Raw genomic sequence first — 14,796 nt, forward strand, 5'->3', positions numbered from 1 at the left:
TGTTCACCGCCCTACACTCGAAGATGAATGTTTCAGGGTCAACGAACAAAGGTTTCTGGGTTAAGGATGGATCACAGTCAAAGAATCAGTTCATGGTCAATATCTTTGAATGGTTCATAGCCGTATACTAGATCACGACGGTATACACTTCAACACTTTGAAGACGTGACACTAAAAACAACAGTTTTCAAGTAGAATTCGATTCCTTTAGCCTTGAAATCTCGATCAAATTCACAAATGCAGCAACCAAACACAAATCAACCATGAAAATGAGAAGAATTTATCCGTTAACTCAAATTTGAGCGAGTTTGACACCAGATTGGCTCTGATATCAACTGTATCAAACAAACAAACAAGAATGGAGTAGAGAAAAGGATTAGTCAAGCAATACACAAGTTTATTACACAAAACGTTAGGTACACATTGATCACACACACACAGCATTGTAAACTACTCTCTACAACGTCAATGACAACACTCTGACAGACTCCTATATATAGGGACAGACCAACCGAAAACAAGGTTCACGACCGTGAACAAGTTCACAGTCGTTAACACCTACACGGCCGCAAGCACAAATGAAACAAAACCAAAACCCATACCAGGACTTATAAATAAAGAAACCTAGCCCAAACCATAAACTGATACCAATTGTAGAGTCCCAAATATAAGGATCCAAACCCGTGATCAAATATGTAATCAATCAAACAAATAAGAATGGAGTAGAGGAAAGGATTAGTCAAGCAATGCACACGTTTATTGCACAAATTGTCGGGTACACCTTGAACATACACACAAGGCACCATAAACCACTCCCTGCAATGTCACTGACAACACTCTGACATACTCCTATACATAGGAACACAGCAACCACAAACAAGGTTCACAGCCGTGAACATGTTCACTATTATGAACACCTACAGGGCCGCAAACATAAAAGCAATAAGACCAAAACCCCTACCAAGACTTATACATAAAGAAACCTAGCCCAAACATAGATGAACCCTCCCCATGTAATGGTGTGTGTTCTGTTGTTGTTTCGCTTGAACTTGAAGGTTCGTTTTCTATATCTTTCACAGCATTGTCGATGATTTTCTTTAATTCATCTACTTTGTTGTCTACTGCTTTATGTTCAGAGGAAATGGCTTGTTCTAGTTCATCAAAAAGAATCATAAACTCATCATGTAGATTTGAGATAGGAACCGTTATTGGACTTCGCTTTGGAAAGATCTCCTCTAACTGACTTTTGTTTTGTTGAATCATCTTCAAATAGTTATCATCAAATGTAACATAGTAGGTCTCCTCTATCTTTTGTGAGCATTTGTTGAGAACCCTAAATGCCTTGGAATTCAGTGAATACCCCATAAATATACCTTCATCAGGCTTTGCATCGAAATTGTTCCGGTTTTCCTTGGAATTGAAGATGAAACACCTAGAACCAAATAGATGGAAAAAGTTAACGTTAGGTTTGTGATTGTTAATAATTTCATATGGAGTAAGAGAGAATCGCTTGTTCAGAAATGACATATTTTGGGTAAAGCATGCAGTTGCAATAGCATCAGCCCAGAAATACAAAGGTAGCGAAGTGAAGTAAGCCTTGTTCGAGAAACTTCACATAAAGAAGAGTTTCATCTTTCAACTACTTCATTCTATTGTGGGGTATAAGGAGCTGAACAATTGTATGTGACTCCATTATCAGTCGAAAAATTGCTAACCAGCTTTCACATTTGAAGCTCAACTTTCTTTATGAAACTCTTGAGTGTAGGAGTTGCCTCAAATTTCTGTTTAAGAAAGAACACCTAGGTGAAATGTTAAAAATCATCAATTATAATAAGAATATACTTACTACCACCGACACTTTCAATTGCTGAAGGTCCACATAGGTCTATGTATACTTGAGCTGGATGACTTTTCCTACTTTTCTTTCCCATTTCACACATTGCACATAGATGATCCTTATTGAACTTCAATAGAGGAAGCCCTCACACATGATCACCAAGCACGAGCTTGTTGATATCCTTGAAATTGAGATGCAAAATTCATCTTTGCCATAGCCAGCTATCATCAGAGTGAACTTTCATTAGCAGGAAGATAGAAGGTTTTCCTCTTATCGGGTTCAAATTTAGAAGATACAATTCGCCTTTCCTAGTAGACTTCATAGGAACTATTTTCATTTCCTTTTCTACAATCTCAGAGCCTCCGTCATCAAATGTAACACCCTGAGTTTAGAAGTGCAAGTTGAGGGTGCTTGGTGTAATTAAGGAGGATCGACTCGGCGAGTCCATGGATAGACTCGGTGAGTCAAGTCGTGATCCGGGTCACGTATAAAGTGACCAACTCGGCGAGTTGCATGGGTGGACTCGGCGAGTTGGTGCTGCGATGAGAAAGACCCTAATTCGGGGGTTGTGCCCTATATAAAGAACATAACATCTCTTATTCAGCCTCCTTACCACCCTTGAGAGCCTACAAAGCCTAGAAATCGAGTGGAACTCCATTGATATAGAAATTGGAGCTTTGGAAAGGAAATCTTAAAAATGGAACTTGAAGACCAAGGGGTTACAGAAAGGGGGTGGTATAGATCTGAGGTCTACTTCAGTGGGAGCTTTCATTTGAGGTAATAATCTATTGATTAAGCTCCTTTGCATCTAGATCCTTTGTTTCTTGAGTTTTGTGGCATTTCTAGAGTTATTTCGAGGTTGGAGGTTGGATCTGAGGTTGCTACCTTAGATCTGGACTTGAGATGGTCTAAAAGATCATAAAGTTCCTATCTTTGAGTTGTTGGTGAATCCCTTTGTCCTAAACGTCTAGCCCTAGAGCATTTTGGGCTCATAGCTCCATGAGTTCACGTAAAGTTTGCCACTTTACGTGAGCGATAGCTTGTAGAAGGGTAGATCTATGGATTGGAGCCCCTACATGGATTGGAAAGCCTTTGTATGGAATGAGAACTGAAGAGACTCGGTGAGTTCCATGTGTGAAATCGACGAGTTGGATGATGGTTGGCTTGGACTTGACGAGTTAGAAGAATAACTCGACGTGTCGGTTGAATATTGCCTTAGACTCGGCGATTCTGGTCGAGGAGTCCTAACCTTTTCTGATTGAGTAGTGAATCGGGGAGTCGAGGGATGACTCGGTGAGTTGAGCGTGAAGGGATTCAGAGTAGTTGAACTCGGCGAGTCTAGGGGCGACTCGGCAAGTTAGGTCACGTCATGGGAGTTTTCAGAGCATAGAGACTCGACGAGTCAGTAGGTTGACTCGGCCAGTAGAGTCAGTCAGGAATGTTGACTTTGACTAAGGACTTTGAGTTTGACCAGGGGTTGACCAATTGACTTCCAAGGGTACTTTGGTAATTATTGGTATTTATTGAGTTTAGTCTTTTGGTACTGATCAGTGGTGGAGTTCGTGTTGGAGATTGGAGCTGCATGATCTTATCTGTTCAGTCAGCAGTTGCGAGGTGAGTTATCCTCACTATATCGACAGGGTCTAAGGCACCAAGGTCGGCCCTTTATCGGATGGAAATTCAGGTAGTTCTTGTGTATTTTCTTTTATATATGTTTGCATCCTGGTAGTCAAGATGGTATATGTTAGGGACCTGGTTAAGTTCGGTCTCCTGATAGTTAGGACCGTTATATGATATGTATGGAAGGTCTTATGTGCGATGAAGAGTGTGAGATATATGTTGTTAAATTTTATGAGAGCTATATGTGTTATGTTACGATACGAGCAGTATGTGATGGACCGAAAGGTCATCATGTTATATGCGGTTATATGATATGTATGGAAGGTCTTATGTGCTATGAAGAGTATGTGATATATGTTGTTAGATGTTATGAGAGCCATATGTGTTATGTTATGATACAGGCAGTATGTTATGGACCGAAAGGTCATCATGTTATATGCGGTTATATGATATGTATGTGTTATGTATGTTATTTATGATAAGGACTGGAAGGTTAAGATGATATTTATGTATGTGTTATGTATGCTACGTATGGTAAGGATCAGAAGGTCAAGATGATATGGACCGAAATGTCAACAGAGTATGGACCGGAAGGTCAACGGAGTTATGTGACGAAAATCCCCTGAGACTTTCGGATCGGAAGATCCCATGCTGTTATGGTCTGGAAGGGCGTACGTGGAGTTATGGCCTAGAAGGGCGTATGTGTTGTATGTAGTATTTTTGGGGTAACTCACTATACTTCGGGCTTACAGTTTTCAGTGTATTGTTTCAGGTACTTCTGGAGATCGTGGCAAGGTGAAGGCATGATTGTACTATTCGTCATGTTTTATGTACTTATGATGTGGTTCTGGTAAATACTATGATAATAAATTAATTGTAAACCTCTTTGTAATAAATTAATGAGCATGGTTTGTTTTTGAAAAGTTTAAATTAGTTGAAAATTTTGGATGTTACAAGTTGGTATCAGAGCCTTGGTTTGAGTGAATTGGAGGAACATTCGTGTGAACCTAGTCTCCAATCAAGGAGAGTTTTCAAAGGGAAATTAAAAATGGTTTTCAAAAAATACTAAAAGAGGATGCAGAGGGTACGATCAATCGGAGCCAGTAAGTTACCCCAAAATTACCATACAAGTTATTTGTTTATGTGATATGTTAGAACACCATGCTAGAGTTAGGCTAGGGATCTTCAGGAAGTGCATGATAAAGTTTCCTGATTGTGATGCCTACTAGCCTAGGGTCTCCTTTTATGAGAGTTTCAGTGTTCCTCTAGGAGTGAGGATAGAGTGCTTTCTATGTATGTTAGTGCTTGAGGCGTTGTGACGATACTTGAGACAAATATGGGTTGGTGTGGAAGGTAGTATGGGCCCGTACTACTGAAAGCACGGGACCCATACGCGTATCAAGGAAGTCACAACCCTAGGTGGTTGATTAGAGAGTCATTTTGGGTGGTTAAGTGAGGTTTCTGAGGATCTCACGGTGTATTGCAGAATGGCGATTATGAGACTTTTCGGGGAAGGATCCGGTTCGAGATCAGGAGCAGGAGAGGGTGGTCAAGATGGGTCAGCACCACCCGAGGTCGTTGGCCAGATGAGTAACGACGAGTTGGATGCTAGGATTCGGGGGATCCTACATGATGAGGTTGCTGCGATGTTCCGGGTTGAGTTACCGGAACTTTTTGGGTCGATCAAGACTGCCATAGTGATTACTTTGATGAGCACTATGCGGCTCTCGCAGAGTTAGCGGCCGCGGTAGCCGCAACAGCTGTAGCAGCGGTAGGGGGAGGAGCCAGTCGGGGTTTTCAGTATCGGGACTTCGATAATACGAAGGCCCTCCTTTTGATGGGGTTCAGGATCCGATTGTTGCTATGTGATGGTTGTCAGATGTGGAGGGATGTTTCTTCACACGTTCACGCCCTTCTGATCAGAGGGTGAGGTATGCTCTGAACCTGTTGAGGCTCGGGGTGAAGGATTGGTGGAGGTTGACTTCGGGATCGTATTTTGATGGGAAGTGGGCTACGGTTACATGGGATCAGTTCCGGAAGATGTTCTGTACCCGTTATGTTCCACGGGTTGAGAGGGAGAGGTTGCCTCAGCAGTTCTTGGAACTGGAACAAGATTCATAGTCGGTGATGGAGATGACCAGGATGTTCACTGAGAGGGCGATGTTTTGCCCTGAGTTTGCTTCAGAGCAGGTTCGGATGTCCCAATACCTGAGTATGCTCAAGAGGGATATTAGATAGTTTATGTCTACACAGAGATGTGATACCTTGCTGCAGTTGCAGGAGGCCGCTCGGCGGTGTGAGTTGGAGATTGAGTTTTAGTTGAGAGAGTAGAGGTAGGCCCTGACGCAGTCTCAGCGGGCGCCGAAACGGTCCAAGACCGTTGATTCTAGGTTGAGAGATCAGGGCATCCGCACTTGTGAGAAGCGTGGGGAGGGTCATACCAGAGTTTGTAGGTCCGGTGGTACATGTCGTAAATGCGGGAGAGAGAGCCATTATGCAAGGGATTGTCGACAGTCAGCCCCATTTCAGGATATGAGGATTTGTTATCAGTGCCATCAGGTTGGTCACATGAGGGCCAACTGTCCACAGCTAGTTTCCAGACCAGTGCAGATTCCTGCACCGGCCACTTTGAGGACTACTAGTGGGGATCAGGGTGGGGCGGAGCCTCTGAGGGCTCAAGGTCGATCTTTTCAGCTTACTATCGAGGAGGTCAGGGCAGAGCCAGATGCAGCTGCGGATATGTCTCATTTTGTTATCTTGTTAGCTTGTGGTGGCTATGGAATATTGCATATCTGTTAGTCTCCTTTGCATGAATCATGGTATGGTATATGTTCATCCTTTTGTTAGGTTATCGTATGATCGAGGTGTAACACTAGTCAAAATAAGTCAATAGACAATCACATCTGATTATGCCAATCATGTAATGTGATTATGTTAAACTAGTAATGTGGTAAGAATGTTATATAGTTCATGATAAATTCTAATACAACTATTAACTTCCTTTATGATAAAACTCAAAGTATATGTCCATACGATTCCAAAAATATAGAGAACATCTGAATCTGACTTCGCATGAAGAAGTTATGATAAACCGAACACTATAAATCTCTATAATAAGAGGAACTTCATATAGACTTTGAATTAGCTATTTAAGTCTAACATAGAGTTGTAGTACTCATAAATACCTACGCGTTCATATAAAGAACGTCAAAAACGGAGTTCGTATGCAAAAGTTATGGCATTCCGAAGATCTAGCTTTTAAAACCCTACACTAGCTAATTCACGACGTGAGTTTTATGACGCTCAAGACATTCTGTCATAATTCGGAATCTAGAAGCTGCGAGAGGATAAGATCCAAAATTCACGACGTGAGTTTTATGACACTCACGACGTGAGGAGTCATTCTGTCATAATTCAGAATCTAAAAGCTGCGAGAGGATAGGATCCAAAATTCACGACGTGAGGAGTCAGATGGCCACCTCCCGAAGCTAGGGAGGCAAATGGCAAGTCTACGGATTGAATCAGGTAGACTCACGACGTGGGTCTTTTGACACTCACGATGTGAGTGCCATAAAATCCTACTATAAATAGCAAGATCGACCCATTCACTTCCTTACACCATTTCTCTTCTTCTTCTCTTACTTGCTAAGGCCCTCTTGCATCCCGAGCCCCGACGAACTCGCACGCTGACTGTTTTGCTTAGATATCATAAAAATCATGCTACTAAGGTGAGTTTCACGGCCTCACTTTCTAAGATTTCGGGGGAAAACGCATGCAAGTCATTATATATATGTTATTATTATGTCTATATGATAGTATATTAGTATCAACATAGATAGTTATAATAACCGGGATATAGTTATCCCGTATCTGAAAATATACAACTATCATAACGTTGTTAACATGTTATTGTTATAAGAGTTTATTAATGTAGATCTTGAGTTGTACTTAGGATTCTATATATACTTTGTGTGCGATATTGTTCCGAAGTTATATTCGGAAATTTTATATGTTAAGTTATATAGTATGTTGCAATTAATAGTTTTATGTCAAGATAAAACTAGATATGTTATATGTTGTTATTATTAGTTTTATGTCAAGATAAAACTAGATATGTTATATGTTGTTATTATTAGTTTTATGTCAAGATAAAATTGGATATGTTGTTATTGTTAGTTTTATGTCAAGATAAAACTAGAATCGTTATATATTGTTATTATTGGTTTTAGGTCAAGATAAAACCTGGTTTTTTACTTCAAGATATAGCTATTATACTGCCTAAATATTATGAAGTTAGGAGTAATTTTTAAAAGCAAAGTCTAGTAACATAAGGTTTTAGACATGAAAATGCTTTTGTTGTTAGACCTATAGGAAGTCGTCGAAGTATACATGAGTAATTGTATTCATCAACTAAGATTGGGGATCTTAGTGGAAATCCTCTTAACTGTAACCATTAATCCCGTGTGAGCGAGGAAGTCATGTATAATTAGTATACGGGCTGACCACCCCACTTATGACTGTTAGCTACAGTCAACCAAAAAAAAGTGATGAACTATTCTTTTATTTGTTATTGTTCCGGCGTCGATGAAGCGTACGGTGTTGTTTCTCATGTTAAATCATGAGTTTATTTGTTCTCATGGTAAATCATGAGTGTATTGTTCTATCAGAGGTATTATGTCATAGTAGCAATTACAGGCTCATGGTAGCAAATTCTAGAAACATTATACCTTGTCGTATACAAGTATTAGTGTTAAGTATAAGTTTTCCCCTACTTATACCTTAAGATTAAGAAATGTTTTGGTATAAGACTTAATTGATAAGTATAAAATTATACCTAATGTTGGAGAGTTAAAATGATACTTTCAATACTATACTTTTGAATGTGTAAAAATGTATTATTTTATGGAGTCAAAACATCTGGACTCACCAACTTTATGTTGGCGTATTCTAAAATGCATGTGTTTTCAGGAACTTGAAAAGCGGGTATGTATTCGAACAGCAGAAGTTTTACTAGTATCTTTTTGTTCTTTAAGAAGGATGTCATAGTCGGATATTATGTAATAGGAAAAACAATAATGTAACTTTCAATCATCAATAAAGGTAAGTTCTTTTAGTATTGTTCAGTGCATGTTATATAAATGTGATACGAAAAATGACGTTACACTACTCCGTGTTTCCGCCGACGGTCGGGGTGTGACACGTGGATTTTAGTATCAGGAGTCCTAGTTGGTTATCATCCATGGGAATTGTTGGTGGGGAATTAGACTTTTTGGTCTGCGTGCCGCGTATAGCATTTGTGAGTTGAGGAGTACTCAGCTGAGGGTTGAACTCCACTAGGGCACGAGATGTGCATGGTCGGAATGTGATTTTGTGGTCTTTTCCCCTGTCGATCTACTTAGAATACCTCCCTTCTGACAAGTCGAGTTTCGAATCGACTTAATTCCAGGAGCAACACCAGTAGCGAAATCTTCTTATCGGTTTGTTGCATCTGAAATGCAAGAATTGTCTAGCCAACTACAAGAACTTCTTGACAAAGGCTTTATCCAACCAAGTTTTTCACCTTGGGGAGCACCAATCTTGTTTGTCAAGAAGAATGACGGATCCTTTCGAATGTGTATTGATTATCGGGAGCTAAACAAGCTAACGATCAAGAATCTTTATCCGCTTCCAAGAATTGATGCTTTATTCGATCAACTGCAAGGACCTAGCTACTACTCAAAGATAGATCTTAGATCAGGATACCATCAACTCGGAGTACAAGAAGACGACATTCCAAAAACAACATTTAGAACTCATTATGGTCGTTATGAGTTCTTAGTTATGTCTTTTGGATTGACCAATGCCCCAGCAGTATTTATGGATCTCATGAATCGTGTTTGCAAACCATACTTGGATAAATTCGTGATTTCATTTATTGATGATATATTGATATATTCACGAACCAAGGAAGAACATGGTCAACACCTGCAAATAATCTTAGAACTAATAAGAAAATAAAAGTTGTACGCTAAATTCTCCAAATGTGAGTTTTGGATTAGAGAAGTACAATTTTTAGGTCATGTAGTTAGCAACGAAGGAATTCATGTTGACCCATCCAAAGTTGAAGCAATCAGGAATTGGGAAGCACCAAAGACGCCAACAAAGGTGCGTCAATGCCTAGGACTTGTTGGTTATTACCGCAGATTCATAGAAAATTTCTCCAAAATAGACAAGCCGCCTACAATACTAACCTAGAAGGATACAAACTTCAACTGGGAAGACAAACAAGAAGCTGCTTTTTAGAAACTAAAGCAAATGATGGATAGTGCACCAATCCTATCCCTTCCAGAGGGGACAAAAGATTTCGTTGTATATTGCGACGCATCAAATCAAGGATTGGGATGTGTCTTGATGCAAAGAGGAAAAGTTATCACCTACGCATCACGACAACTTAAGGTGCATGAGAATAATTACACTACCCATGATCTTGATTTGGGAGTTGTAGTTTTTGCACTAAAAATCTGGAGACATTACCTATACGGTACTAAGTGTACTATTTTTACCAACCACAAGAGTCTCCAACACATCTTCAACCAAAAAGATCTTAATATGAGACAACGAATTGTTGAATGATTACGCATGTGAGATTCGTTATCATCCCGAAAAGGCAAATGTGGTATTAGATGCCTTGATCCGGAAGAAATATATTAAACCCCGACGCGTACGAGCATTAACTATAACTATCCATTCTAAGTTTACCGCACAAATTAGAGAAGCTCAACTTGAGGCTCTAAAAGAAGAAAACATCAAGAACGAAACTTTGCGAGGAAGGGAAAAGCAACTTTTACAAAAAGATGATGGAACGCGACACTTTATGAACCGAATTTGGTCGCCTAAGTTCGGTGGAATCAGGGACTTGGTCATAGAAGAAGCCCACAAGTCCAGATATTACGTGCATCCAGGCTCTGACAAAATGTACTTGGATTTAAAAGTACATTATTGGTGGTCAAACATGAAGGCAGAAATTGCTACTTATGTGAGCAAATGTTTGACGTGCTCTAGAGTGAAGGCAGAACATCAAAAGCCTTCAGGTTTACATCAACAACCGCAAATACCATAGTGGAAATGGGAGCAGATTTCAATGGACTTCATCACTAAGTTACCCAAAACTCCTAGTGGGTTCGACACTATTTGGGTAATAGTCGATAGATTGACTAAGTCCACCCATTTCTTACCAATTAATGAGAACGACAAGATGGAGAAGCTGACTAAAGTTTATCTTAAGGAAATTGTTAGATTGCATGGAGTTCCAAGTTCTATTATTTCTGACCGAGATAGTAGATTCACTTCACGATTTTGGCAATCTCTACAAAAATCATTAGGAACACGTCTAGACATGAGTACAGCTTACCATCCACAGACTGATGGTCAGAGTGAGAGAACCATTCAGACTTTAGAAGATATGCTCCGAGCCTGTGTAATAGACTTTGGAAATGCATGGGATACTAATTTACCATTAATTGAGTTTTCCTACAACAATAGTCATCACACCAACATTAAGGCTGCACCGTTTGAGGCTCTTTATGGACAAAAATGTCGTTGCCTAGTATGTTGGGCAGAAGTTGGAGATATGCAGATGCCCAGAGAACATACAGACGATACATTACGTACTGGACCAGAAATAATCCATGAGACAATTGAAAAGATCGTGCAAATTAAGGATCGATTAAAGGCTGCACGTGATCATCAAAAGAGTTATGCTGACGTAAGACGTAAGCCTTTAGAATTCCATGTTGGAGACAAAGTAATGTTGAAGGTCTCTCCTTGGAAAGGTGTAATTCGATTCGGTAAGCGAGGCAAACTAAACCCACGACATATAGGACCTTTTGAAATTCTAGCCAGAATTGGTTTTGTCACATACCAACTCAAGTTGCCTGAAGAGCTAAGTAATGTACATGATGTTTTTCACGTACCAAATCTCAAAATATATCTATCCGATGACACTCTTGTGATAGCTCTCGACGAGATACAAGTCAATACGAAACTCAACTTTGTAGAAGAACCTATCGACATCATGGATCAAGAAGTCAAAAGATTAAAGAAAAGTCATATTCCCATAGTGAAATTTCGATGGAACTCTTTGCGAGGACCTGAATTTACTTGGGAACGTGAAGATCAGATGAAAGAAAAATAACCCCAACTGTTTGACAAAACCCTAACCACAAGATAAATTTTGGGATGAAATTGTTCTAACGGGGGGAGAATGTAACACTAGAAAAATAGGTCAATAGACAATCACATGTAATTATACCAATCATGTAATGTGATTGTGTTAACCTAGTAATGTGGTAAGATTGTTATGGAGTTCATCATAAATTCTAATACAAATATGAACTTCCTTTATGATACAACTCAAAGTATATGTCCATACGATTCCAAAAATATAGAGAACATCTGAATCTGACTTCGCATGAAGAAGTTATGATAAACCGAACACTATAAATCTCTATAATAAGAGGAACTTCATATAGACTTTGAATTAGCTATTTAAGTCTAACATAGAGTTGTATTACTCATAAATACCTACGCGTTCATATAAAGAACGTCAAAAACGGAGTTCGTATGCAAAAGTTATGGCATTCCGAAGATCTAGCTTTTAAAACCCTAAACTAGCTAATTCACGACGTGAGTTTTATGACATTCATGATATTCTGTCATAATTCGGAATCTAGAAGCTGCGAGAGGATAAGATCCAAAATTCACGACGTGAGTTTTATGACACTCACGACGTGAGGAGTCATTCTGTCATAATTCAGAATCTAAAAGCTGCGAGAGGATAGGATCCACAAATCACGACGTGAGTTTTACGAGACTCACGAAGTGAGGAGTCACATGGCCACCTTCCGAAGTTAGGGACGCAAATGGCAAGCCTACGGAGTGAATCAGGCAGACTCACGACGTGACTCTTATGACACTCACAACGTGAGTGTCATAAAATCCTACTATAAATAGCAAGGTCGGCCCATTCACTTCCTTACACCATTTTTCTTCTTCCTCTCTTACTTGCTAAATCCCTCTTGCATCCCGAGCCCCGACAAACTCGCACGCTGACTGTTTCGCTTAGATATCATAAAAATCACGCTACTAAGGTGAGTTTCACGGACCAACTTTCTAATATTTCAGGAGAAAACGCATGCTAGTCATTGTATATATGTTATTATTATGTCTATATGATAGTATATTAGTATCAACATATATAGTTATAATAACCGGGATATAGTTATTTCGTATCTGAAAATATACAACTATCGTAACGTTGTTAACATGTTATTGTTATAATAGTATATTAATGTAGATCTTGAGTTATACTTAAGATTCTATATACATTTTGTTTGCGATATTGTTCCGAAGTTATATTCGGAAGTTTTATATGTTAGGTTATATAGTATGTTGCAATTAATAGTTTTATATCAAGATAAAACTAGATATGTTATATGTTGTTATTATTAGTTTTATGTCAAGATAAAACTATATATGTTATATGTTGTTACTATTAGTTTTATGTCAAGATAAAACAAGATATGTTGTTATTCTTAGTTTTATGTCAAGATAAAACTAGAAACGTTATATGTTGTTATTATTGGTTTTAGGTCAAGATAAAACCTGGTTTTTTCTTCAAGATAGAGCTATTATACTGCCTAAATATTATGAAGTTAGGAGTAATGTTTAAAAGCAAAGTCTAGTAACTTAAGGTTTTCGACATGAAAATGCTTTTGTTGTTAGAGCTATAGGAAGCCGTCAAAGTCTACATGAGTAATTGTATTCATCAACTAAGATTGGGGATCTTAGTGGAAATCCTCTGAACTGTAACCGTTAATCCCGTGTGAGCGAGGAAGTCGTGTATAATTAGTATACGGGTTGACCACCCCACTTGTGACTATTAGCTACAGTCAACCAAAAACAACTTATGAACTATCCTTTTTTTTGTTATTGTTCCGGTATAGATGAAGCGTACAGTGTTGTTTCTCATGTTAAATCATAAGTGTATTTTTTTCTCATGGTAAATCATAGCAACGGTTACAGGCTCATGGTAGCAAATTGTAGAAACATTATACCTTGTCGTATACAAGTATTAATGTTAAGTATAAGTTTTCCCCCACTTATACCTTAAGATTAAGAAATGTTTTGTTATAACACTTAATTGATAAGTATACAATTATACCTAATGTTGGAGAGTCAAAATGATACTTTCAAAACTATACTTTTGAATTTTTAAAAATGTATTATTTTATGGAGTCAAAACCTGTGGACTCACCAACTTTATGTTGATGTATTTTACAATGCATGTGTTTTCAGGAACTTGAAAAGCGGGTATCTATTCGAACAAGAGAAGTTTTACTAGTATCTTTCTCTTTCTTTAAGAAGCATGTCATAGTCAGATATTATGTAATAGGAAAAACAATAATGTAACTTTCAATCATCAATAAAGGTATGTTCTTTAAGTATTGTTCAATGTATGTTATATAACTGTCGCATACAGCATTTGCAAGTTGAGGAGTACTCAGCTGAGGGTTGAACTCCACTAGGGCACGAGATGTGCGCAGTCGGAACGTGATTTTGTGGAAGTTTCTTATTTCAGGATCAGTTCATGGGTAAGAGGAGTATGTTGAGTAGCAATGATTGATTATGCCGGTACAGTCACCGGTGGTTTGTAGTCAGTGCTCTAAGTAGGGAGAATTGGAAAATTCTCAGGAGGATCGATGGCATGAGAGGTAAATTAGCTGTGTGGGTTTCAGCAGTGTGTTAGTCAGCCAAGATTGTGGGATGGTATGAGTAAGCGGTAGACGAGCGGGGCGGGATACAGACCAAGGTTGGGCCTAGGGTTAGGCCGGAGTTTTGAGTATATAGAATGGAGTTAGAGTTCAGAACCCCAAGAGGGATAGAACAATATGTACGTGAGAGATTCCCGGAAAGAATGGTTCGGGGTGACATAAGATAGTTTTCAACGGTCCAGATAGACTAAAGGCTGGAAGGCGTACCAGTCAGACCGAAGGCTCGGGGAACGGTCCAGACAGGACGAAGGCCCAGGAGGGTGGTCCAGATATGCTGAAGGTTCCGAGAGTGGTCCAGATAGGATGAAGGCTTGGTAAGACAGTCCATTCATGCTGAAGACTCTGTATATGTTAGTGGATCGGTACGAGGAGAATGAGGAAAAGCATCACCAGGGGATGATAATTGATATGGTTTGGCCCCAAGTATTGATCATGTTAGTGGAAAGTAGTGCATGGACCCGAGAGTCCTTGAGAGCAGATTTAAGGTATATGGAAGTGAAAGAATAGTAGTTGCTCTACATGGATAAT

This window comes from Lactuca saligna, chromosome 4 (genome assembly GCF_052625555.1).
Source record: "Lactuca saligna cultivar CGN05327 chromosome 4, ASM5262555v1, whole genome shotgun sequence".
NCBI lineage: Eukaryota > Viridiplantae > Streptophyta > Magnoliopsida > Asterales > Asteraceae > Lactuca > Lactuca saligna.